Consider the following 25,580-nt stretch of genomic DNA (forward strand, 5'->3'; position numbering starts at 1 on the left):
TCCTGAATTTTAACTCGACTCAGGCTTTGATCTCTTCAGACGGTCCACCTCAACCACGACCTGGGAGTTTTTCCTTATCGGGGAGACAGAGCAGTGCAACGGTTTTCCCAATTTTTGGAGCCAGTACATTAACTACACATGTAATTCCGCTGCAGATAAGCAGCGCACCAGGGATAGTCTGGGGCAAGTCCCGCCAGGGTTTTAAGAAGTTAATGGCGTACGTTTAACTCTAGATGAACTGTCGGGACACGCACAGCCTTCCCACCCTTCCCTCTAGCCTGGTCGCAGTTCATGGAACAAACCCTTTGCCTTCTGACCAGGGAGGCCAGCAGACCCCCCCCTCCAGCACCAGAACCACAAGGGACTTGGGAAAAGTGTGTTGGACCAGCCCAAGCTGCCAGGGCAGAGGAAGGCATACTTGGAGGGGCAGAGACTGCGACTGAGCTCCAGGTTATTGGTCCACACGGGTCCAGTTCAGTGCCTCCTGGACCCACCTTCTGGAGTTTTCCATCAGTTAACCAATGCCCACAGCAAACTGTGGTGACAAACTGCATCCACTTAATTCTTTGGGGTCCTTTTTTTTTTTTTTTTAATATTTTTTTAATACCATCATAATAATCCACTTCATACCCAGAATAATGCATTGTTTTGACTGTTTTATTTTCTCACGCATGCTCTCCTTAATTCTCCCGTGAGTCTTTGCTGATTAGACAAGAGCTGGAGGAGTCATCAAAGCATCTCCGTTAGAGACCTGGACAAAGCGTTTCAAGTATTATTGAATGTTTAAGCCACTAAACAAAAACCCTCTAATGTTGCCAGAGAAGTAGGGACACACATTAACTATGATTTACCTAAAGCCCTGTGTATATATACGGGAGAATTTCACATGTAGTAGATGAAACTAAAGCCTTCAGTCTTAGACTCTGGGGATCCCTTGCATTTTAACAGTAGCTCCTGATTTTAAAAATCTGCAAAGGATAAATGATCCTTTGTAGGATTCTGTTCAAATGGGGGTAGTAAAGCAAGATGAAATGGGTTAATACTAACTCTGTGGTAGTACACAGAAATAAACATTGCAGCTTGACCAAAAACATACTTCTGATAAAAGTTCACGAGTAGACAGGGACATAAATGTCACTGTCCGCAAAGACTGCCTTAGAAGTGTCCGCATACAGGGACTTCCCTGGTGGTCCAGAGGTTAAGAAACCTCCTGCCAACGCAGGGGACACAGGTTTGATCCCTGGTCCAGGAAGATCCCACATGCTGAGGAGCAACTAAGCCCGTGTGCCACAACTACTGAGCCCGCACGCCACAACTACTGAGCCCGTGTGCCGCAACTACTGAAGCCCACGCACCTAGAGCCCGTGCTCCGCAGCAAGAGAAGCCACCGCAATGAGAAGCCCGCGCACCGCAACGAAGAGTAGCCCCTGCTCGCCGCAACCAGAGGAAGCCCGCGCGCAGCAACGAAGACCCAACGCAGCCAAAAATAAAAAAACTAAAAAAAAAATAATCATAATGAGTGTCCCCACGCGCCAAGGAGGAATGAGAGGAACAGAAGAAATGAGATGGTTGGTCAAGGTTTTCTAAGATAAAAGCTGGTAGGAACTTCCCTCCCACCGGGGATCGGGCTCTGGGGCTGCCAGTGTCTGTGTGGCAAGAAAAGGCAGCCCGTGTCCCCTTGTCCTTGACCATCTCAGGGGCTATGCTTCCTATCCCAACACCAACTGCAGTCGAGGTGGAGGTGGTGGCACTGAACCACTTAATATAAAACAGAACAACCGATACAGGTGATGGATGGAAACCAAGCTTTGAAAAGAGAGGACAGTTGGCTATCCCTACTAGATAGATTTTAATCCTCTCAAAATAAAAGGTCTTAAGAGAAATGTCTGTCCATATTATGCTTTGAAAAGCCTTCTTCCTGTTGTATCACGCCAGTAAGATGAAACTCGGCAAAGGAGCAAGAACTACCCCTTCTCTCTCTCTTTCTTTGGAACCTATAAAACCTCACCTGAGAGATGAATGACAGGCGATGTTTACAGGCATGGTTTTCAGAATACTTTCAGAATTCCAATAGATGCTAACTTTGGGTCATGTTTCCATTGCGATGAAAATCAGATTTTAAGAGTTACATTTACTTTTTTTGAATGCAGGGAAGAAGCTTTCTTCTACAGAGGAACACGCCCCACGTTACATGAATCTTTACTTCCCTTCAGATAATGACTCCATTGCTCACCGATGCTTGGAGCTCTCCTCCCCTCTCTGTCTTCACTCTAATTTCTGCCGCCACCCTGAGTGCTCCAGTGCCCTGAGGACCAGCCTTGCCCACCTTTGCCTCCAGGATCTTGGGTCTCTCTCTCTCTTTTTCTTTTGGCCGCACAGCCCAGCTTGCGGGATCTTAGTTCCCTGGCCACGGATCAAACCCGTGTCCCCTGCGGTGGAAGCGCAGAGTCCTAACCAGTGGACCGTCAGGGAAGTCCCTTGGGTCTCTACTTTGGAGGATCCTTGCCAGCTCTCCACCCACATGAACGGCCATCCCTTGGAGCTGAGCCCACAACTGTTGCTCCGGGTCTGCAATGTTCAGCTTTCTTTTATCCTCACTTCTGATCACAACCTTTCAGTTCTCACAGTTGCCTCCTCTGACTATGTCTTGTCTTCTTACAGTCTCCTCCCCGTTAAGCATCTCTTCCTAAATGCACTGGATGCTGTTATCTATCCCGTCTCCACACTTTTCCCAAACCCTTCATCTCCTCTGACCCACACAACCAGACCTCAACCTCCACTCAGACCTTCTCTGTTCCCGCACGGGTCTGCTGATGATGCCGAAGAAGTTCCCCAGCCTCGCTGCGTGGGGCCCCACCCTGCCTGCGGTCCCCAACCTCGCTGGGCTCCCACAGGGCACTGGCGATCATCCTTCTCAACATGTCCCTCTCCTTCTCACACAAACACTCCCTCAAACCTGGCCCGTTCCCTTCAGATTCCTTTCTCACCAGCCTCTTCTCCATCCTCAGCAGAAGATCTTCACCGGAAAAATCGGGGGCAGGTGGTAAGACTTCCCCAACTTCCAACACACCACAGACAATCTACATTCAGCCTCCAGTCGTCTTCCACTGACAGTGGAAAAGACCTTCCCATCCCTCCTCTGCCTCCTCCTTCCCCTCTTGAAACAAATCCATCCACCAACTTTCTCGTGCCTTCGGGCTCTCTCCTCCCAGGCTCCCTAGGGTACCACACACTTCTTACAATCTCCTATGCTTAACGCCTTCCTTTCACAGTAAGGTTCCCAGAAAGAGCATCTCTATCCCCCACTTCACCTTCCTGACCTGCCAATCAATTCCTGACCCACTGCTCCTATCCCTCAACTGAAACGGCTCTTTCCAAGGTCGCCTGGCTTCACCGTTGCTGAATCCAACAGAGATGGCAAAATCCTCACCTTAATGTCTTAGTATCATTATTTTATTTATAACATCGGACTCGGTCATGTTTATAAACTTGGAATGGGACGAGGCAGATAAAAGCCAGTAGAGAGAAAGGGATACAGAGTATAGGGGGAAAAAAAAAAGATATTTGGGCATGCCTAGGGGATTAATACGTGGCAGCTATATAAGTGTGAAGGGGCATCTAGAAGCTGCTTTTTATAAGATGAAACTCAAACCCTTCTCATTGGACTTGCCTAAAACGCACATTTGATCACATCGCTTCCCTAAGGATGATCTTTCACTTGCTTTCCTTTGTCCACAGGATGAAATCCAGACTTCTTGACCTGACGTCCAAGCACTTCATTAATCCGGCCCCAGCTCCCTCACTTCCCAGGAGTCGCCACATACACGCTGAGTTGCAGGCTCATTAAACTACTTATAGGCCATTTCTTGGACACAGCATGACTCTTCGTTTCCCCTTGACTCTTTTGTGTCTGGCAAACTCTGACTCCTTCTTTAAGAATCAGCTTCAGGGTCAGCGTCTCTGGGCAACCTTCCCTGGTCGCCTCTCATCTCCCTGTGAGGTGTCCCCCGCTCAGGTCCCACTGCATGTTCTGTCCCTCGAGTCAGCACCTACATCCTATAGAGCAACCCTGTGCCACCGCCCCCGAGAGACTTGAGGGCAAGGGACGAGCGCTGTCCACACGTGCAGCGCCACTGTCTGCCACGTGGTTGCTGTCCAGTACCGGCAGACCTTGTTTGATCGTGCTTCACCTTACTGCATTGTTTTCACAAACTGAAGGTTTGTGGCAACCCTGTGTCGAGCAAGTCCATCAGGGTCATTTTTCCAACAGCATTTGCGCCTTTCATGCCTCTGTATCACATTTTGGTAATCCTCACGACATCGCAAACGTTTTCATTATTATTATATGTGTCAGGGTGACCAGTGATGTGTGATGTTACTACCGCAAAAAGATTACACCAAAAAGATTACGACTCGCTGGGGGCTCAGATGATGGATAGCATTTTTAGCAACAAAGTGTTTTTAAATTAAGGTACGCACATGGTTTGTTTTAAGACATAATGCTCTTGCACACTTAACAGAGTACAGTGTAGTGTAAACATAACTTTATATGCACCGGGAGACCAAACACTCCGTGTGACTCGCTGTACTGTGATGTTTGCTTTATTGCAGTGGTCTGGAACCAAACCCACATGGAGTACAGTATGCCTGTATATAAATGCAGTAGGACTGTAAACACAGGAGGATGCAGGGAAAATGCTCAGAGGGCGGCTGCCTTGTATGGATTGCAACGAATAATAGAAGAAAAAGCGAAAGGAAGATCTAGCCCTGGGAGCATAAGCCCATCAAAATCTTAGTTTTACAAATCTGTGAAATAGGAAAATACTCTGTAATATACTTTAACATTTGCAAACTAAAATAATACACAGGAAGAAAAGTAATAATAATATATGTTGTCCAACCTCCATCCCAATATCTTTCAAATAAACAAGCTGGGTTGGCAACTGGGTCATTAGAGGAATATTAGGAAGTGGGCTTCTAAGTAGCATGTCTGCTACATTATTTTGAAATCCTGTAGTACTTTTCAGATGAGAATAAATTTCAAAGGCTGGTTGAATTCCAACTGGCAAGATTATATTCTGCCAACTCAGTTCTTCTCCAGGCTTTTGAATTGACCTAAGATGCCCTTCTAAACCCATGTGTTTCTCTGGTAGCTACCAAATGCCAAAGTGACCATTTAAAAAGAAAACCAAGGGACTTCTCTGGTGGCCCAGTGGGTAAGACTCCATGTTACCAATGCAGGGGGCCCAGGTTCGATCCCTGGTCCGGGAGCTAGATCCCACATGCATGCCGCAACTAAGAGTCTGCATGCCACAACTAAGAAGCCCACGTGCCACAACGAAGATCCCCTGTGGCACAACTAAGACCAGGCACAGCCAAAATAAATAACACGTACATAAATAAATAAATATAAAATGTTAAAAAAAAAACAAGTACACAGGAGGAAATTCACTTTAAATAAAAGTTATAAAAAAAGAAAAGAAAACCAAAAAAACTCTCACGTTATTAAGTGAGCTATACTTTATACATTTGAATTTTAACCAGTCTGGAGAATCAAATTATGGTTTTATTTAATCAATTCTCAACTCGTAAAATTTAAAGCAATTCATTGGTTACAGAAAGAGAGGTATGGGATTTGAGAGATTATCAGAGGTCAGATGTCTAGTTCAGTTTAACCATGAACAAAGCAAACGTTTTCTTTAAAAATGTTAAACCGCTTCTACTAACAGGCTTTAAAAAATCCTATTAACTAATTTCTTTGATTTCGACAAAATTCATTTCCATATTCACAGCAGGAAGTTATAGAGTTCAGGCTATAAGCATGAAAGAGTATAATATTTTTTATAATGAGTTTAGGGGAAAAAATATAAAAGACAAACAAGCTTCCCCCAAAGCAAAAGGCCTTTAACTGCATCTACAATAGTTTCTGATTATTTCCTGTAATTAAAAACTTGATTTGTCAGCCTAGGTCTTCTCAAATATCAATGTGGTCCTTTTTAACTCACGAAAGTTCTCACTGACCTAACATCCTAATTGAAGACAAGTGAGAAAAGCTTCTGAGAGGTAAAGTACAGGATGCTATTAAACCCAAATCCATGGGCATGGACTGGGGAATTTTGGATTATTTGCTTGAATCAAACATAATTACACATCCCCCCCATGCCGATTTAAAGCTGACCAGGTGGTTATTCCAATACTGCTAAGTAGAAGAATCAAGAGAGGGTGGATATTTTCTGTTCACCAATGCTTCCATTCCTGGAGGGGACAGAATGTTTTGCTTGAGAAACTAACCTTAGCACTCAGAGTCTGGAGTAAAACAAAATTACCCAGAATTAGGATTTTTAACATTCCTTCAGAGAATACAGAACTGTCTGGGGAAGACTTCTGAAGTCTCTAAAGCCAGAATCAGCCAAGGATAAGGAAGACTTAAGGGGCTAATTGTCCTTGAAACTTTCTGCCTTGTTTCCCATCAAATTAAATCTATAACAATACCTCCCTTTGATTCTCTCTTCCTGAATTGTAAACTTCTAAATGTAGGATCCTTGTCTGGCTCATTTGATGTGTACAAATATGTATTTGTTGAAACTAAATAAGTAAAACTTCTAACCTGTATTAATAGAGGAAGCGTAAACCTTATTCTAAATTAATAAGAAATCCTGTACAATTGAAAGTTGATGATAGCACTTACGGTGTCTTAAAATATGTAGAGTATTTCGGTTGTGAAAAATAAGTGAAATTATACAGAGAGCTCTTAAAACTCAACAATAAGAAAACAAACAACCCAACTAAAAAAAAAAAAAAATAGGCAAAAGATCTGAACAGACACCTCACCAAAGAAGACATAAAGATGGCAAATAAGCATAAAAAAGATGTTCCACAACACATGTCATCAAGGAAATGTAAATTAAAACAACAATTAGACACCATCACACACCTACACTGGTGAGGATGTGGAGCAACAAGAACTCTCTCACTCCTCGCTGGTGGGGATGCAAAATGGTGCAGCCACTTCGAAAGACAGTTGGTGGTTTCCAACAAAACTAAACATACTTTTACCAAGTGATACAGCAATTGTGCCCACTGGTACTTGCCCTAAAGAACTGAAAGCTTATGTCCACACAAAACGTGCAGGTGGATATTTATGGCAGCTTTATGCACAACTGACAAAACTTCGAGGCAACTAAGATGTCCTTCAGTAAGTGAATGGTAAATAAATGGCGGTACATCTAGACAGTGAAATATTATTCAGTACTAGAAAGAAATGAGCTATCAAGCCATGAAAAGACATGGAGGAACCTTAAATGCGTATTACTAAGTAAAAGGAGCCAATCTGAAAAGGCTACATACTCTATAGTTACAACTATGTGACATTCTACAAAAAGGTAAAACTATGGACAGTAAAAAAATAGAATAAAATTAAAAAATCAGTGGTTGCCAGGGGTTGGGGGTTGGGTTAACAGTGATTAGCCAGAGCACAGAGAATTTTTAGGGCAGTGAAAATATGATACTATAACGGTAGATACATGCCATTACACATTTGTCCAAACCCATAGAACGTACATCAAGACTAAACCATAAGGTAAACTATGGACTTCAGGTGATTACGATGTGTCAGTGTAGGTTCGTCAGTTGTAGCATACGTACCAGTCTGTTGCAGGGCAGGGGGTACATAGGAAATCTCTGTACTTCCCCCTCATTTTGTTATGAACCTAAAACTGCTCTAAAAATATTGTCTTAATAACAAACATATTTTTAAAATACATCAAACAAGGCTCATCTGAGGGGAAGTCTACAAAATATCTGACCAGTACTCCTCCAAATTGTCAAGGTCATTATAAACAAGGAAAAGTTGAGGAACTGTTAGCCAAGAGAATCCTAAGAAGACACGACAATTAAATGTACTGTGGGATCCTGGAATAGAAATAGGACATTTGGTAAAAACTATGGAAAACTGAATAAACTATGGACTGCAGATAATAATAATATCTAGCAATACTGGTTCATGAATTGTGACAAATGTACCATTTAAGATGTTAATAACTGAGGAAACTGTGTGTGGGGTAAATGGGAACTTTTAAATGATCTTTGTGATACTAAACTTGTTCTAAAATTAAAAAGTTTATTTTAAATATGTAAGTGAAGTTTTGAAAATCACATTATTTTCCGCCGAATAGTGCCTCGGCAGTCTAGGCTTTTTTTTTTTTTTTTTTTTTTTTTGCGCTTTCACTGCCAAGTCCTAACCACTGGACCTGCCAGGGAATTCCCAGAAGTCTAGTTTTAATAAATAAAAAAATATTGATTTGAAATAAGCTATCAACACACCGATCTAAGGAACACTGACCTTCACATGTGTTGAGATCACACTGTTTATTTAAGAATAAACAAATTTTTCTCGTGTATCTCATTTAACAAAAAAACTAATGCTTTCTTAAATAGAAAAATAACGCGGGACTTCCCTGGCGGTCCAGTGGTTAAGACTTCGCCTTCCAATGCAGCGGGTGAGGGTTCGATCCCTGGTCGGGGAGCTAAGATACCACATGCCTTGTGGCCAAAAAAACAAAACATAAAACAGAAGCAATATTGTAACAAATTCAATAAAGACTAAAAATGGTCCGCATCAAAAAAAAAAAAAAATCTTAAAAAAAAAAAAGAAAAAGAAAAAGATCTCTCCTAAATTGAAGAATTATAATTAAATTAGGGTTTTTTAAATTGAAATAATTTGAAAAAAAAATTTTTAATAAATAAATTTTTTTTTAAATGGAAATAATTTGTTTACAGATGGGGAAAGGTCATTTTCAATTTATAATCTAGGCAAATTTCAAATTAACAGTGAAGTTCAGCACCCTCCCATTTGACCTGACAGCAGGTTATCACTTTATAATACCCCACCAGAGTGGTACGTTTGTGACAATTGATGAACATACATTGACACATGGTAATCACCCAAAGTCCACCATCAGTACTCCAGATTATTCCAGAAATTCCAGCAAAGCAAAACTGTTTTACTTCTTTCAATTTTCTATTACATTTTTGCAAATGTCGTTTTGTCCTTAAAACACGGACCTCCTTCCTTTTCAACTCAGTCAAGTCATGGTCTTAGTCCCATTTAGAATTTGTTAGCATGACCTACATGAAACTGCAGATATTCACCTATTTTTGACATATCTAAGTGTCAATTTCGTGTGGTTCCATGTGAAAGACTTCAACCTTCCTTTTCTAGAGAAGCGTCACCAATTATCTGAGCACAAAGGACAAACATTGACCTCTTCAAACCTATCTTCCATGGCGTTAAAAATGGTCAAGGGCCCACACGTTCATTTATTTTAGTGAGTCATTTCTTCAACAAGATGAGTTCCCTGAGTCCTGTACACAGTGAAATTTCAAATTAGTTTTCAAAAAGTCACACATTAACCCTTGAAAATCAAATGACCGAGACCTTCCTTAGAACATCAGAGCTTCAACCTTCAGATGAAATTGAACCCTTTCACTACCTCTCACTTTCTTCTGTCCACTAGTAATATTATTTTCACTTTTTTCCCATAATAACATGTTTATCTCATAATTCTTCCCCTCTGGTACTGCAAAAAGAAGAAGCAGGAAGCTTTTTTAACTGGAGTCAGTTGGCAAAATTTTTTTCTGTTTTGGATTTATTCCATTTAAGTTTTGTAAGTTTTCACATAAATTCCAAATTCTTCATGATAGGCTCTAATTTAATTACTCTTTAATTGTAATACAGTAAATATTTTAATAGCTATTTATATTTAATATGCAGAATTCATAAACCTTTGATTTATAATCTTTCTCATACACTCTTTTGCAAACATCCGTCATTCCTTTTCACAAAGACTTCATTTTCTAGATAAATTTTCCATATAATCATTAATCAGTAGCATCTCCCAGTTAAACGGTAGCACCTCCCTTGTGTAATATGGTAGATATGTATTAAAGACAATTATGTCTGAGTCAAATGCCATTCATGCTAGAGGACTTTGAAATCAAGGATGCTACTGTGGTATATGATGGACCCTGCAAATCTTTTTCTTCTTTGGACACACCTACAAAACACAGATATAAAGGACCAGCAGAAGAAAGCATACGTCCCTACAGAGCAATCTGCTTAAATGGTATTAGGTTCAATTTTGTTGAGTTTCCACTTTGCATTTGTGCATCAAAACAAACAATACTTTGTTTTAAAGAAAAAAGAAAGAAAGCATACACCCTTCTACCCACTCTGCCCTATCCCGAATCATGCCCATTAATTTGAGTTCAACCCCAGCAGACTCAACTGTCTCACCTCTTCTACTTCTACTTCAATCTCTTTTTTATTTGAAAACAAAGAGATGAGTGGCCACTTGATGGAGGCAAATTTCTATCTAGCATCATGTTGTAAAGCATGGGGGTGGTAACCCCCAATTCATTCTGCAAGGAATATCAGGCTGTTGGAATTAGTGGACTCAAAAACCGTTGTGCTTTGGTACAATTCTGATTTTCTGGAACATACCTTGTGCCTTGAGCTGGCATCGGTGATTTACAGTAAGTAGCCAACCTATGTGTGATGGAGCCAGGAGCAATACTGGCCCTTGTTATGCCAAAACCATGTGTGAGGGAAGGAAACCAGGAGCTCATTTGCCTACAGTAGTAAGTCCTTAAAGGTTGAAGTGATGCAGTGTCGTTTTCCTATTGATCCTGGGATACTTTGTAAATTACGTGATCAATTAATGCTTTCTGGTGGAGAGGGTAACAATTATGACATGCTACACATCCGGCTGGGATTTTCTACAACGCAATGCAATGACTTTCTACAACTGAAGGGATTCTACTTGCCCTTCACATAGTTAACCTGACATCTTGGTATAAGTAAGGTAGAAGAATTATAAATATTTCTAAGGGTGTTACCACAAGGTAATTTTACATTTACTGCTTAAAGACAGCCTCTAAGATGGGGTGTGTCGAACGGGGATCGGAGAGCTGAAATAGGATGAATTTTCAGTTTTAAGAGAATGTGAGCGAAGTTAATTTACATCCCGTATTTTGACAACTTGAGAATATGCTCATGAAATGTTGACAAATTTAAAGGATTCGAGTGTACCAAAAGATGCTACTTTTGTCTAAAAATATCTTTGCATCAATAAAATACTGAAGGGCTTCCCTGGTGGCGCAGTGGTTGCGCGTCCGCCTGCCGATGCAGGGGAACCGGGTTCGCGCCCCGGTCCGGGAGGATCCCACGTGCCGCGGAGCGGCTGGGCCCGTGAGCCATGGCCGCTGGGCCTGCGCGTCCGGAGCCTGTGCTCCGCAACGGGAGAGGCCACAACAGTGAGAGGCCCGCATACCAAAAAAAAATAAAAAATAAAATACTGAAAATTATCAACAAAATTGTGAACAGGGATTACTTCTTGGGGGTAGGTTTACGAGGGAGTAGTTTTCATATTTTTCCAACATTTTTACCCCGAATAAAATAAAAAATTTAACAAGCATTGATGCCACACCCCCCCCCCCCAAAAAAAACGTAGTGATGACTTTCCTAACGAAACTGAATCTTGGGTTTAGAATCATTCCCTCTGAAACGCATATTATACTGGGCGGGCGGAATGGGCCGGGATAGAAAGGATGTGGCATGGAAAGGTACAGAGAGTGTGGAAAAGGTGGAAATGCAAAACCTGAGTTCACCTGACAGGCAGTTGCTGGGCAAGACTTTCAGGAAAAAAAGCTTTCAGGAGAAGCTTTCAGCAAAGTTCATACTATTTCAATATTTTGCCCAAACAGACATAATTCGGGAACTGCTCCCACCTATAATTTCTTTAGAGATGACCAAGAAGCTGCCTGAAACAACTTAGGATCCCATGGCAGGGAGCCTGAAGTTCCCTAAGGCTCAAGAAAGAGTCTGCATGGCCTCTTAGTCACCAGAACCTCACACATAAATGAGGTGTGTGACACCACCTCATCTCCAACCTGTTTATTAACCTCTAATTATAGAACCAACACACTCACTGTAAACTAGCTGAGATGTTAAAGCCCTTGACGTTATGGTGCTGTTAACTTGTAACCTGAGGCACAGGAGGGGATTACCGGCGGCCCCTTGTAATCTGAGTTACCTTACTAAGAAATGAAAGTGTGTGTTGGACATGTATTCATTCTATATTCTTACTTTCTGTAAGATCTAGATCATTAACCCTGTGCCCATTTCCTCTGCAGAAACTACTTTAAGTGCCTCAAATAGGAATGCAATTTAGAGATAATAAGATCAGAGTAAGTTTTTCAAAGACACAACATCGTTTTTCCCATTATGCATTTTGGATGGTATTTGTGAAGCCTTTCCTGACCTGGACCACAGCACGGACTTCTAAAAATGTTAAGCTGGACACCAGTGAAGGCTAAGGAGTCTTCTTTCTTGGGCACACAGAGAACTTATCCTCACTACTAATTATACAGGAAATCTTCGCAAGACTGAAAGTAGAACATAAATGCCAAGCATCTGAAACATTCATTCTGATTCCAGCACCTTTTCTGCAAACCTGGAGAACTTCGGGAATTTCAGTTAAAATACCCTCCGTGTTACTGAAGGGATAAACAACTGTTATTTACCTGCAGAATTGAACTCGTTTTGTTCTATTTTATTTGCAAAGTAAGAGGTGAAGGTGAGGCATGGCTAGCAGGGCTTGAATCCCACACCCCGAGGGAGAAAACTCATAATCCCCTAAAGAACAACATTTAATCGCAAAGCCCTTCGGCATTTCAACATCAGTTTTGCTATTGCTGGGCCTTGATCTATGTCAATAATTTCCGTGCCCTCAACATAAAATCTAGACACGGCCTCTTGGACACGGCCTCCTGGCCTCTGTTCATCCTCTCTCTACCCTTTCCAACTCCCCACCCCTGTTATACCTGTGCTCATGTGCTTTGACCTTAATTCAGTTCCACTAAAGACTGATGCTCTCTTTTCCCGCCAGGTCTCTGCAGATGCTGGTCTGTGGAAGCCCAGCCCTCTCTCTGCTCGGCCAGCTAACTCAACTCCTCTTTTGCAGCTCAGCGGAGATGCTTCATCCTCATGGAAAAGTTTCCTAGCCTCACAAGTATGGGGTTAGGAGCCCCTCCTCTGTGCTCTCATGTCACTAACTTCTGTTCTCACAGCACTTCTCAGAGTCTATTTTAACCACCTGTTTGTTGGCTGTCCCCGCTGGCCCGTGAACACCAGGTTCCCCTGCCTCTCTTACCCCTTTTGTCTCTCCAGTGCTGAAGAGAACAGCCAGACCCGACTCAGAGCGCAGACACTGAGAGAATGAACAAAGGAGACCCGGTATAAGGAGGCCGTCTCTGACCAACGCCCACTACAGGCTGCAACCTGCCAGATGCTTGGACTCGATGATCTCTTATCCACACAACTCGGCAAGCTCTGTATTATTTTTGGACATTTTACAGATGAAGGTCAGTGGCGTTAAACAGCTTTTCCGAGGTCACACAGCTCGTATGTGCACTGAAAACCAAGTCTGCGTAGCTTCAGAACGTCCTCATCTCCTTGTGAACACTGCCTTTCCCGGCAGCCGGGGCACAGTGACCAGAGGTCCGGGCATCGGCCGCTCAGAGCAACTCCAATCCATGTTCCACTGGACAGTCCTTCAAAGACGAAGACTCTCCAGAAGCTAGGGGCTGAGCTGACCCTCGGCACCCTCCCTGTGGCTGGAACGTGCTTCTCCGTGGCACCTGTGGCCCTCTCCCAGGTGGTTCCTCCAGGCCCGCTTCTCCTCACTGTTTTCACGCAGAGCCTAAGAGACGGACGGCCTCACCACGCTTTAAAGCATCCCACCCGTGACACCCCCCTCGAAGTGCCAAGACCAGGCCTCCGCAGGACAAAAGGCACAAATCATACAGCTGCCATCCACAAGCATCACAAGCAAAGCCAGCACACGCGGCTCTACCACGGGGGACCCTGGCCTCCAGGCCTGGCTGCTGGCTCTCGTCTAGTACAGCCTCCTGTCTTCTTCTTCAAAGGCCACCCAGGGCAGCATCTCCCCCACTTCGCCTCCGAGGCTTCCCTCTAGAAGGACGACCTGCCACAGACCTTCTGGCACCGCTGCGTGTGAGAGCCCCTCCAGGGCCTGCCTCAGAAACATCCGAGTTATTGGAAGGAAATTCAGCAATTCTGAAAAAGCAACGCTCTAGAAGTAACAAATCCAGGCTAAGTAACTGACACAGCCTGTATTTGAAAAGTTGCCACCTTTTAATCAGGTTAGAGTTAAGACTTCATTTGAACAAAGTGAGAATCTCCAATCTACATAACTAGGGATGGGATTGTATAGTCAAAACATTTGACTAGAGATTTGAAAGTTTTTGAAAAACTCACACCCAGGTTTCCACAGGATTTAGTAGGTATCTCAGGAATAGGAAAGGAGGCTCTCAAGCTAGGCGGAACTAGATGGAATTGTACACTTCTGAAAAGATCTTCCTTATTCAAAGGACATCAAAGCTGAAATGCCCTTTGTGTTTCTGGGTTCTGCCTAATGACATCAAGAAGATGGAGGGGGCTTCCCTGGTGGCGCAGTGGTTAAGAATCCGCCTGCCAATGCAGGGGACACAGGTTCAAGCCCTGAGCCGGGAAGATCCCACGTGCCGCGGAGCAATTAAGCCTGTGCGCCACAACTACTGAGCCTGTGCTCTAGAACCCACGAGCCACAACTACTGAGCCCGCATGCCACAACTACTGAGGCCCGTGCTCCTAGAGCCTGTGCTCCGCAACAAGAGAAGCCACCGCAGTGAGAAGCCCGTGCACCGCAACGAAGAGTAGCCCCCACTCGCTGCAAGTAGAGAAAGCCCACACGCAGCAACGAAGACCCAACACAGCCAAAAATAAATAAATAAATTTATAAAAAAAAAAAAAAAAAAAAAAAGAAGATGGAGGGTCAGCAAACGGCATTGGGCGCCGTTTGCACTATTATTAGAATAATAACATGTAAAATGATCTGAAATGAAACGGCACTGATTCCAATGACCTCGCGGCCCAATTCACTGACAGTTTCACTAAATAAGAGCAAAAGCAACAGTACTCAAGCTGTTGAATTTATGAATTAAATTCAACTTCTCTTCCACATTCTGAGCAGGTCTGGGCAGAAAGAGAAACGGTCAGGACCGGGGCGGCAGCCTGCCTCTCCTGCATCGTTTAGGAAAACACTGCCAAGTTCACTGGAGGGTGGAGTTGAAAAGGACAGGTTAGAAAAGAATATCTATCAAAGAAGCCAAGAAAGTAAGAAGTGATGGCTGGGACTCCTGCTGCCATAATAGCGAGTAAACTCAACTTTGGAAAATTCTATCAGGAGCCAATTACACTGGTGCTAAAGTCAACCAAGCCAGTAGCAACAATTTCACCTGCAATTATTTTTTTTCTGGTCAAAAAATTTTTTTTTTCATTGAGGTATAACTGACCAATAAAATTGTAAGATATTTAAAGTGTACTTCATTCACCTGCATCTCAAGCAAAAGCTTAATGGGGAAAAAAAGATACTAGAAACCACTGTATTACGATCAATCCTCATTATTCACAGATTCTATATTTACAAACTCACCTACCTACTCAAATTTATTTTCAACCCCCAATAATACCCCCAGCACTTTTGCTGTCATTTGCCGACATACACAGAGCAGGAAACAGTTTGAGTTGCAGGTAGAGCATGGTCCCAGCTGAAGTCTAACAAGGCTACACTCTGCTTTCTTGTTCCAGTTCATACTGTAAAAAGGTGTCCTTTTCTGCAGGCTAAGTAGGCCACAATTTCTCCTTTTTTTTTTTTTTTTGCCTTTTTTTGGTGTGTGATTTCACTATTTAAAATGGCCCCCGAGGGCATTCCCTGGCGGTCCAGGGGTTGGGACTCGGCGCTTTCACTGCCAGGGCCCAGGTTCGATCCCTGGTCGGGGAACTAAGACCCACAAGCAATGCGGCCAAAAAAAAAGGCCCCCATGTCTGCTGAAGTGTCTGGCATCCTGAGTGCAAGAAAGCTATGATGTGCTTTATGGACAAAATTATGTGTCTTAGATAAGCTTCCTTCAGGCATGAACTATAGTGCCAGTGGCCATGGGTTCAATGTTAATGAATCAACAATATATCCTACATAAGGTGTTTTTAGACAGAAACACACACACAAGGCTTTGTGTTGACTAGCTGACAAAAAATGTTGAGACCAGAGGCTCACAGGAACCTAATCTGAATTTCCCCTAGAAAATTCAATATTCATGAATTCAGTTTTTACTAATTCAGTGTCTGTAGCAACTTTACAGAAAGGAACTACTGCGAATAACAAGAATCAACGGTGTTTTCAAATTACAGCAAAAATGCCATAAGTACATAAAACAGGACTTGGAGGAAAAAAGCAAAGGGTATTCATCTGTAGTAGGTTCTGTTTTACTTTTTGCAGGTTTAAGAACTTGCCAATTTCTGATCACTGGCTTGCGTTGGGAGAACATAGCCAGCTACTACTTACGTAGTCCTCAATAAATTGTGATGTTTTATTAGCAATTAATCATAATTATTATGATTAATTGCTAAACATAATGTACATTTTTCAGCTTAAAAAAGAGAAGGTTACACTTCTTCACCACCTGCATAATGGGCTTCCTCGAGATGAGGATTTCACAGGTGTATGATTCATATTCATTGGAGAGTTAAGACTTCAGGACCTCAAGTCTAATCTTAACCTATTCTGCAAACAAGGACTAAGATGTGCTCACTCTGCAAAGGTGATCTTTAACAAAAGCAATATGAAATGTTAGGCCACTGCTTCCACTCAGGAACGGAGTGCTTACGCAGCCTACATCACATTGCCACTGCTCTCCAAGACCTATTTTTTATGGAAAGCTCAGCTTCAACACTGTGATTGTTAGAATAAAAACAGACAAATCCTCTTAACAGAGACAAAGTAAAAGGTATTTACCACAGTTTTAACTAACCACTGTCATCTGATTTGGGTATCACACTGTTAAATCTATGACCAAATTTTTTAAAGTAAGCAATAGTTGAATTTCCATACCACCAAGTCCTAGAACACATATGATACTCCCCCCAAGTTATCCACTACTATTGAACCAATCTGAAAATAAGTATCAGTCACCTCAGGTCTTCCCCTGACACAAATGTTTCTAGTAATTTGCATAAAATCAGTTTATATATATATGTGTCCTGTTAGAACAACTCTGGTAGGATGTGGAACGGAAACCATTGTCTTATTATTTATGAGATTTCAGTTGTTTTTTGTTTGCTTGTTTAACGTATGTAGTTCTAACTCATTGGTACTGTATTGGAAAATTTGCGGCACTAAATGTCTGCTCTAGTCAGGCTCCAGATCTTCAATGTTTAAGTTTGGGAGTACTATCCATGTTCTCAAATCGACATAGGGAAGGGATGCACCATGCCCCTCTCAAAGATATCCTGGGGTTCTAATTAAGCATGTAGTGTGGGACAGTTGTACATAGAAGAAAGCAAAAGGCCTTTCTGTGGGATCCTCACTCGGTTGGGATAGTGAGCTGGATGTGAGAGATTCTGCCAAAAGGGGGAACTGGTAAAAAAACAAAAACACCATAACATGAAAGTAGCAAGGGTATATTTTGCTTCAAAGAGGACTGTTAATGCCTAGCATGGACTCCCTAAGAATATCCCTACAGAAAGGGGAACGAAGGAGAGAGTAATAACTTAATGTTTACTTTTCAAATGTTTTTCCCTGTTCCCATTTGGCAAAAGTTAATAAGACTCCGATCTCTTGATAGTAACCACAGGAAACTTCATCAGTCTCTAAACATAATTCTTACTCTCTCCCCTGAGCTGGGGAAAGAGGAGAGGCATCTCACATAGAAAATGCCAGCTTCTCTCTCTTGTATATTTAGTGTGGCTAAAATAACTCATAGAAAATGAACCAATTTTTAATATTTTTTCTTCCCAAAGGCTGCTCTCCATAAGTAGTCAACAGGCCAGCTGTCTAAGGGGCAGAAGGGTGTGGACTTTTACATAGTGGGAGTCCCCTGACATTCCTCCTGCAGTCAGAGACCTCATTCTCAGAGCCCAGAGCCCACAGAATGAACTGGGGTGGAAGATATTCCCATGTTTGTTCTTTTCATTAAGACTGTTCAAAGGCCACTTTATTCTAGCATGCATTTAGATGAAAAAGAAAGTTAAGAATTTTTCCTCCAGGCAAATAACTCATAAGGAGGAAAAAAACCTTCAATATGATTTATTTCACAGGGATCATTAAAGAGTATGTGAAAACAGATCTCTGCTAAAATTCCAGGATGGCTGTTAACGGTTACCTTGAAAGAAATAAGTGAAAAATTTCAAAGACAATTATTAAATAAATCTGTTACTATTTTAACAGCTATCTCAATTTCACTAGAAGGTGGCTAAAATTTGTGTATGTACATTCAATTTGACTAGAATTTGACAGGCAACCGCCGCATTTTATTCTCAACAATGACAGAGTGGCTTGGTGAAGGTAGGGCTCCCGAGAGTGTGACTTCAGGAATGTATACTCTTTTCAATGGTCTCTCCCTGAAGACTTTTAGAGTTGAAAGAAACCTCAGACATCATTTCATCATCCACGCAATTCGAACACTTTTTCCAATAGATGAGATTACCGAGGCCTAAGAAATTAAGTGACTGATGTCACACATTGCGTTCGAAATAGGACAAGGCTAGATCAGAGCCCTCCTGGTTGCGGTTCCATCACTAACCAGGGTCTGTAGTGGGCATCACTGCCATGCCTAAGTGAACAGTGATTCTCCTGATGGTTCCCTCTTATCTAATTTTACTGCCTAAACACATTGCCATCTGTTACAGGAATGGGACCGTGATCATGTGGAGAGAAGGGAGAGAGAGGCCTGAGGGACCTTCTAATGCCATTGCTAGTAGACATAGGACAGAGGGTAGAGCAATGCCAGGTTGCCTCCCCAGCCCAGAGCTCCGCCCATATTTCTCAATCTTCTGAGCATTTCCACAGGCCTTACTCCCTCTGTGCTTCTTGTGACCAGCCTAAAACAGAGGTGAGTTCTGCATGAACCTGACAATGAGTGCTACTTTATCTTGTATGGGGCCAGGTCATATTTTTGAATGAAACGATTTTCACGTGAAGAGGCGGGGAGGTGGGGCAAGAAATATATATATATATATTTAGAATGAGTTATGCACAAGGGAAAAGTTTGTTAAAAGGCCTGTGTGTGTACAATTTCATTATCCCTATTCTTTACTCTCTTAGTAAAAGGCCAGTGTTCACTAGTGAAATGGTTACTGTTAGAACGGAAATTAGCACTTATGGTCTGGAATCTCAACCAAGATTCCAACAGCTTGTTGGTTATATTGTGAGGTTTTTCTAATATCTATAACCACGAAACTGCATTCCTAGGAAGGTGATTACAAAGCTCAATTTATCTGAGTTCCTTACCCCAAAATGTGTTAATATTTTTCCCTTCAGAATGATATATTTTATGTCAATCAAAATAGAAAATAATCCTAAAATGAAATGGCGTTTTTAAAATTAATGTTGATGCCAAATTGGAAAAGAAAGCTTCAAAAGTGCTTTGAAAGTGGAACCAAAGTACCAATTAAAAGAAAAATTACAGGAAAATTAAGAATATGCTTTTTCCATTGACACTGAACCTCAGTAATTTTCTTCACAATGATTTGAAAATCCTATAATTCTCAGAGAAATCTGGCAATCTCACCCATTTCCCTTCAGCAGAATAAATAGAGAACTATACGTTGTGGGTTTTCGTTCAAGGAAATATTACTCCACAATGGAAATGGGAAGGGGGGCACATGCCAGGATTACTCTTGTGTATCATCAAAAAGAAGAAATCTAAACTACACTTCTCCACCACGTACTAGCTTAACCCATCACCTTTATTTTTCATGCTTGCTAACTGGCAAAAAGATGAAAAAAACAAAGATGTCATACTTCATGTAATTTAACGACAGTGTGCTCTATTTCATCGGAGTGTGTGCACACGAACTGCCTTTATAACGATGGAGGGATGGTTTGTAAGTATTTTATCTAACATCCTGCTTGTAACAAAAAAGAGTCATCAGAGCCTGATAAGGCGATGAGCGTGAACCACCCAGGACAGAATGCATGCGAGTGTCACCAAGCTGGAAGGGACACTGCTCAGTGTCCAAACTCACTCTCTACATCAACAACAATCTTGGGTATCAGTCCAGGATCATCGTAAACATGAAAGAGTTACTAAGAGAGATGATGAAAACTGATTGTTCTCTTTCGGAGATCAAAGAACGTATTGAGCATTTTCCATTGCCAACACCTAGGCAAGTTGGGGAAACAGAGCAGATCAGTGACTCGGGTTGACCCCAGAACTCAGCAATCTGACTGGGGTTCTGGTTCCATCACCCACTGCTCTCTCCCACGGTGGGGGAGACCCCTCCCTACCTGTGCTGATTCAGGCCTGAGCCTACGGCAGGTGGTGACATGCTGGAAAGAGATGAGGGGCCCTCTCCCGGTCTCTTACAACCACAGAATTGAGGTTTATTTAGGATTTTATATAGCACGGGGCCCCGATCTTTAGGTGAGGGGAACCATTTGATACTCTGCTATTTTTGAAAGTGCCCCTTGATAATATCGGCATTGTTTGAACATATCACAGAACCAAACCTATTCTATGATGGCGGACTGTACAGAACAAAGACCAACAACTCTTTGTCCCAAAGCAACATTCTTCCAAGAGAAAACCGACCCCACTCATTCTGCCTTCAGTGTTATAAACCCTGAGTGACTGGCTGCTCGGATCCAAATATTAGCCTTCATGTTTCTGCTAGAGTATAATTTGCTATATGCTTCCTGATGAATGCTTAAAGCTACGTTTAAAATGGACAAATCTTGGCAGGAGGTTAGCAAGTCAATTAATGGACAGGGAGAAAGTGTAGTGCAGTTTTACACCTCATTTTAAAGAGTCATTTCAAATATAGCATGTTGTTGACATATTGGATATAGGGGACTGTTAGTTTGCTCAGTTTTATGAAAATCCAGTATAAGAAAACTGACCTTTCTGCCCAAAAGAACTAGGGAGCAGATGATGTGTACCAAAATCACTGACAGTTTTTTGGTTTTTTTAACAGCATCGCCCCTAGTAACTTGCTGTTAGTCTAAGGGCAGTGATGTTTAACTGCTGGGGAAGAGAGCTTTAGGGCAGGAAAACAGAGTTAAAGAGACAACTACCACTGCCAATTACAGGGTAATCAGAAAGCACACCACCTCTTTAATTAAATGTAAGATAATGGGAAATGCGATTTGATTTATGAAAGTTCAACCTACACCCAAATTTCAAGACTCCATTTATTGTGCAACGATAGGCAAACCCTGTAGCAGCGAGCAAAACATCAAGTTTTTTCTAGACCAACATATGCCAAGTGTGACACCTAGATGAAAAGAAAACAGATCTGCTTCAGTTGGTGCTTTTTCCTCTCTTTACAGCATTACTACTCGCATTATTACTCATATTAAGCCTTAACTACAAAAATAATTTGACTCTTTAAAAAAGCCTGGCTAGCTGTATTAGCAGGCTATCATTCTTTTAGGACCAATTCAAATACCTCCTTCTCTCTGAAGTCCTTCCAGGTTCCCTTACTTGGGGAGAACTCTTTCCTCCTCTGGGTTCCTCTAATGCCTTATTCATATTCCCCGCAGAAGATTTATTCTGTCAGTTCTATAGATGTGAGTCTCTGCCATCAGACTGAAGGTCCTTGAGGACACAAATCATGTTTATTTATCTTTATGTTCCCACCACTACATGAATGCTTCGCTCTTGGTGGATGCTTGATGAAAATTTATTTTGTTATATTTATGGAGAAGAAGAAAAACAAAAAGTTATAAATAACTCAGTCTCGGGCTTCCCTGGTGGCACAGTGGTTAAGAATCTGCCTGCCAATGCAGGAGACATGGGTTCGAGCCCTGGTCCGGGAAGGCCCCACATGCCGCGGAGCAACTAAGCCTGTGCACCACAACTACTGAGTCTGCGGTCTAGAGCCCGCGAGCCACAACTACTGAGCCCACGTGCCACAACTATTGAGCCTGCATGCCTAGAGCCCGTGCTCTGCAACAAAGAACAGCCCCCACTCGCTGCAACTAGAAGAAAGCCCACGTGCAGCAACGAAGATCCAATGCAGCCAAAAATAAAAACAAACAAAAAAAGTTTAAAAAAAATATTATAAATAAATAAATAACTCAGTCTCATTGTAATCAAAGCCGACAAATTTCTACTCCAAAGGTTTTACCTCCAATGACAGCTACTCACATGATCACAGTAGGACACTGGCAGATTTGGGCGGGGGGGGGCAGGGGGATTCCTGTCATCTAGTCACAGAGGACACTGTTGAGTAGCATAATGGTCAAACGTACTGTTAGCTGAGAAAGAGAAAAGAAGAAGTATCTGGAAAACCAATAAAAAATGATCAGTCTTCACAGCTGCACAGACTTGGAATTAAATGTAATGTAGCCTCCAATGTTCTGTATAAAAAAAAGCATCTTTTGGGAATCCCCTAGTGGTCCCATGGTTAGGACTCTGTGTTCCCACTGCCGAGGGCCAGGTTCCATCCCTGATGGGGGAACTAAAATCCCATGAGCTGTGTGGCGAGGCCAAAAAAAAGCATCTTTGCCCCTTTTCTTTTAGAATGCTATTGCTTTCTCCTTCCTCTCCTCGAAAGATAAATTTTAGAGGTCTTTGATTTCCTCTCTGGTTCTACCTATTCACACTTCCCTGACTCCTCAATCCTACCCACAGACTACGTCAGTCCCTCATTTGACATTTCTTATCTTTTATTTTAAACACTCACCATCCTTGTAATTACTTATTATTTTAATCCCTGCTAAGAAGATGGAAATTTTGTCCATCTTGCTCGCTGAGTTATGACCACTGCCTAGCACAGTGCCCAGTACAAAACAGATACCCAATCTCTTTATTCAGTGAATGGAGGATAAAAGGGAGGAAAGGGAAAGGAGAACTTTCACAGGAAGACGGTTGCAAGACAATGACATTACGACAGCGATGGTGGGATGGTCAGTGTCTCTTCACCCTCTACTCTTCCCACTCTGAGCTGCTTCAGGAAAGAAGAGTCTTTGTTCAGACACAGTCTTGGGATGAAAATGAGCTTAGGAAAGAAAGCTAAGAGGAAGGCTGAATATAGGACGGTGCATGCTGTTGTGGGATTAAGGAATGTGAACTAACGTGAGGGTGAAAGTGTTGTCAGTTACAAAAGATGTTTTAATCTTTTCTTTTCTTTTCTTCCGGCCGCACTGCACGGCATGCGGGATCTTAGTTCCCTGACCAGGGATGGAACCTGTGTTCCTTGCAGTGGAAGCGCGGAGTCCTAACCACTGGGCCACCAGGGAATTCCCATGTTTTAATATTTTCTAAAGGACCACGTTCATCCACACTGGCATTACCAAGATGACTGTTATTTGACCTGAATGAAACGCTGGTGGATCTGAAACCACGGATGAGGCCAATTTAAGCATTACCTGTGGTTGAAGACAGCAAGTCTTCAGGTCCAGAAAATTAGGAAGGCCATGGCCAATGTCTTTGAGATATCAAGACCAATGCTGTAGTAAATTCAGATTAAATTTTTAAAAACTCTGCTGGTAATCAATGTCGTGTCAGACAGTTCCTTCCCCTGTTCTTTACAGATCCCCTGTGTTGTTTTTATAGTACTGGTCCTTACCCCAGCTAACCTCTGAAACAAATCTTTGAAGGAAAAGAAGGAAGCATGTTATCACCCGCAGTTCAGTGATTTCGTGGAATGTTCTGTCTGTGCTTTCCTTTTTCTTCTTCTTTTTTAAACTCTAAACCTGGTATTACTAGCTCAACACATTATCACAAACTTTATCTTCCATCTCCTTACATAACTGTGTCACCCTGATAAAATCAGAACCTGCATGCTTTTGTTTCATTTTGCCCACCCCTTTCCCAAATTACCATTTGGTTATATGTTCACTGGCAGATCCTTTTATAAGGCATCTTTATCCTGTCCCTCTCTATGCCTGGAAAATATAACAAAAACAGGGAAAGACTGAATTTCAAGCAGCCTAACACAGCTCTGACCTTTATTATATATGTTTTACTCAGCCTGCTCGCCTCAGAGCAGAGAAAGAAAAATCACCCTGCACTTCTATGGATTTGAGGTGTATGTATGATGGACAGAGTATATCTACCACGAAATCTATGACTACCCTACACAACCTTAAATACTCCTCCCAAATCTACTCTTCAATAGATTAAAAAATTAGTTTTAAAATAAAAAATGTCAGAGGCTCTCCACAGAATTGTAAACATAACTCCACTCAATTGGGTAATAAGGCCAGCCAAGAACAATGCATCCAAGAAAGAAACAGCTCCTCAAACCTAAAAAACTTAATGCTTAGTGGTCAGTCTTCCAGACGCACAGGGGAGACAGCCAATTTATCTCTGGCTGGAAAACAAGATATTCAGAGGTTCTGATGTCTTTTGAGAGTCAAGAGGAGTCAGTGGTGGCAGAAGGGCAGAAGGGGAAGCCGTTTTGGCCTTGAAGAGCCCAAGTTCCTTCGTAAGACATTAAAGACACCGTTCACGTGGGCTGAAACCCAGGCGGGGACAACGCAGCAGCGTGGCAAGCCTTCCCCACAAAAGCTCAGCACAGCCGAAGGACCCAAGCCTTTCTTTTCAAGCCTTTTTTCCTCCCCCAAATTGGCCTAGCATTTTGCACCTTTTCAGTTTGAAGCCACCTTCATGCAGACACCTGCCTCCCAGCCAACAAACAGGAGTAGCAGTGAATCTCTACAGTTGGAAAATGTATAAATAGATGCTAATCTTCTATGGACATTTACACAGACAGAGAGAGAGGGGAGAAGAGGAAGGACGGAGTGGGAAAGAGGGAGAGGGAGAGAGTGAGTGAGCGTGCCAGGCTCTGGGTGAGGCCCAAGCACACACATGCACACACTCACGTATCACGAGTGTCCGAGATGGAGAAACAGGAAGACTGATGTGACTTCAGCTCGAGGAGGTGCTGAGGCACAGAGAGAGGAGCCTTCCTCTTGGGACCACTTCACATGTGGACCTTGACCCCCCCCTCCATGATAAAGTTATGAGTGCTTTAGAAGGTACCCCAGGAAGAACTCCCATTTTCCCTAGTCCCTTACATTGAGACTCCCATGAATACTTACTCTTTAAGACGGATCCGGAAAGAACCATAATTCAAAAAGACACATGCACCCCTCTATTCACAGCAGCACTATTTACAATAGCCAGGTCATGGAAGCAACCTAAATGCCCATCGACAGACGAATGGATAAAGAAGAGGTGGCACATATATACAATGGAATATTACTCAGGCATAAAAAAGAATGAAATTATGCCATTTGCAGCAACATGGATGGACCTAGAGATTATCATACTAAGTGAAAAAAGTCAGACAGAGAAAGACAAATATCATATGATACCACTCATATGTGGAATCTAATTTTTAAAAATGATACAAATGAACTTATTTACAAAACAGAAACAGACACACAGATATCGAAAACAAACTTATGGTTACCAGGGGGGAAAGGGGAGGGTGGGGCAGCAGGGACAAATCA

The 25,580-nt window shown here is 42.3% G+C and overlaps 1 protein-coding gene across 20 annotated transcripts in view; it reads right to left on the reverse strand.

Annotated features, from left to right (window-relative positions):
- The window catches only part of KIAA1217 (KIAA1217 ortholog), a 329,171-nt gene that overhangs the window by 250,140 nt on the left and 53,451 nt on the right, over window positions 1-25,580 (reverse strand). The gene's annotated exons all lie outside the window — the stretch shown is intronic.

Source organism: Physeter macrocephalus, chromosome 11, assembly GCF_002837175.3.
Source record: "Physeter macrocephalus isolate SW-GA chromosome 11, ASM283717v5, whole genome shotgun sequence".
Lineage (NCBI taxonomy): Eukaryota > Metazoa > Chordata > Mammalia > Artiodactyla > Physeteridae > Physeter > Physeter macrocephalus.